Source organism: Puntigrus tetrazona, unplaced genomic scaffold, assembly GCF_018831695.1.
Source record: "Puntigrus tetrazona isolate hp1 unplaced genomic scaffold, ASM1883169v1 S000000750, whole genome shotgun sequence".
Classification (NCBI taxonomy): Eukaryota; Metazoa; Chordata; class Actinopteri; order Cypriniformes; family Cyprinidae; genus Puntigrus; species Puntigrus tetrazona.
The window spans coordinates 12501-15000 of NW_025048359.1; the positions used below are offsets into that span (position 1 = coordinate 12501).

The window sequence follows — 2500 nt, forward strand, 5'->3', positions numbered from 1 at the left end:
GTTTTAGTAACTATACAGCATTCAATAATGAAAAATATAATTTTAATATTAAAATTTTAACGTAAAAAGTGATTGAATTTTAATTATAAAATATTCTCTATTTTATTTAAATAAAAACCATTTTTAAAGTTAACAACAACACCTTAGTTTATAGTTTAATTCTCTTTTAGAAAGACTCTTCAGCTAAACTAGAAATCTATATAATAATATATACAACCCCTGGCAAAAAATATGGAATCACCAGTCTTGGACGAGCCCTCATTCAGACATTTCATTCTGTAGAACAAACTCAGATCACAAACATGAAACAATCATGAAGTCATTCCAAAGTGCAACTTCTTGGCATTCAGAAACACTAAAAGAAATGAAGAAAAAACACTGTGATAGTCAACAAATGATACTTGTATAGAGCAAGCACAGGGAAAAAAATATGGAATCATTCAATTCTGAGGAAAAAATATGGAATCATGAAAACAGACAAACAAAAACCAGTCAAATCATATCACTAGTATTTAGTTGCACCACCTCTGGCTTTTATAACAGCTTGCAGTCTCAGTATTCTTCATCAATCTGGTGCCAACTCTCTTTGATTGCAGCTGCCAGATCAGCTTTGCAGGTCGGAGCCTTGCCGTGGACCATTTTTTTCAATTTCCACCACAGGTTTTCAATTGGGTTGAGATCTGGACTATTTGCAGGCCATGACATTGACTGGATGCGTCTTTCTCCAAGGAATGCTTTCACAGTTTTTGCTCTATGGCACGATGCATTGTCATCTTGGAAAATAATTTCATCATCCCCAAACATCTTTTCTATTGAAGGGATAAGAAAACTGTCCAAAATGTCAATGTAAACTTGTGCATTTATTGAAGAGGTAACCACAGCCATCTCCCCAGTGCCTTTGCCTGACATGCAGCCCCATATCATCAGGGACTGTGGAAATCTGGATGTTTTCTTTAGGCAGTCTTCCTTGTAAATCTCACTGGAACGGCACCAATCAAAAGTTCCAGCATCATCAACTTGTCCAATGCAGATTCGTGACTCATCACTGAACATAACCTTCATCCAGTCATCCACAGTCCATGATTGCTTCTCCTTAGCCCATTGCAGTCTTGTTCTTTTCTTTTCTTGTTCTTAGGTGTCAATGATGGTTTTCTTTTAGCTTTTTCTTTAGGCGATTTCTCACAGTTTGGTCACATACATTGACTCCAGCTTCCTCCCATTTATTGTTCATTTGTTTTGTTGTGCATTTTTGGTTTTCAAGATATATGTCCTTCAGTTTTCTGTCTTGACGCCTGGATGTCTTCCTTGGTCTACCAGTACGCTTGGCTTTAAGAACCTTCCCATGCTGTTTGTACTTGGTCCATATCTTAGATACAGCTGACTGTGAACAGCCCACATCTTTGGCAACCATGCGTGAAGAGTTACCTTCTACAAGAAGTTTGACAATCCTCTCTTTGGATTCAAGAGACATCTCACTTGTTGGAGCCATGACTCTTGCCAATCCACTAGTAGCCCTCCATGGTGTGATAACTGCAATGCTTTTAACTGCAGACTAACGAGCAGATCTAATCTGAGACAGGTGCACAATTAAGGAAAGGAAATTGACTGAATGAATCCTTATTTTCTCCTCAGAATTGAATGATTCCATATTTTTTTCCTCAGAATTGAATGATTCCATATTTTTTTCCCTGTGCTTGCTCTATACAAGTATCATTTGTTGACTATCACAATGTTTTTTTCTTCATTTCTTTTAGTGTTTCTGAATGCCAAGAAGTTGCACTTTGGAATGACTTCATGATTGTTTCATGTTTGTGATCTGAGTTTGTTCTACAGAATGAAATGTCTGAAAGAGTGCTCGTCCAAGACTGGTGATTCCATACTTTTGCCAGGGTTGTATTTTCAGTATTGTTTTACAGTGTCAGAGATCTGGAGCTCTTACTCACCGCTAGGTGTAAAGGGCTGATGGGAGGCTGGACGTCGCTGTCGTGGAGGATGCTTGATGCAGACGTGTCCATCAGCTGAAAATACACACATTTAAATTCATCTACATAAGCAATAAAAAATACTTGAGGACATAAAATGGCAATGCATGCACGATATTCAATATTCTGAGAAATAAGGACAAGACCTGATTTCAATTATAAAGACGAAATTGGACTGCACTGAAAATCAAACATAAGACCAGAAACGTTTCTCAGTCCAGTAAATACAGTTGATTAGTGACCCGATGGGGTCGTTTTAAGCCCATTAGATGGCAGCACTGGTCAGATTCTGCACTGCGGTTGTTAGCTGAAACACAAAGAGATGAACTCACCACATCTAACGGCGTTTCGTTGGCGATCTGCAAAACACAACACCGATATGAGCACCAAACATCGCAGTAAGAAGTGTTTTAGGTGTGTGTGTGTGTGTGTGTGTGTGTGTGTGTACTGACCAGCTCCAGACACACTCGGTGGCCGTACGCTGAGGCGTAGTGAACGGCGCTGTATCCGTCTTTATC

The 2500-nt window shown here is 38.8% G+C and overlaps 1 pseudogene; it reads right to left on the reverse strand.

The window, feature by feature from the left end:
• Positions 1 to 2500, reverse strand: part of LOC122335317 — a 27701-nt pseudogene that overhangs the window by 11070 nt on the left and 14131 nt on the right.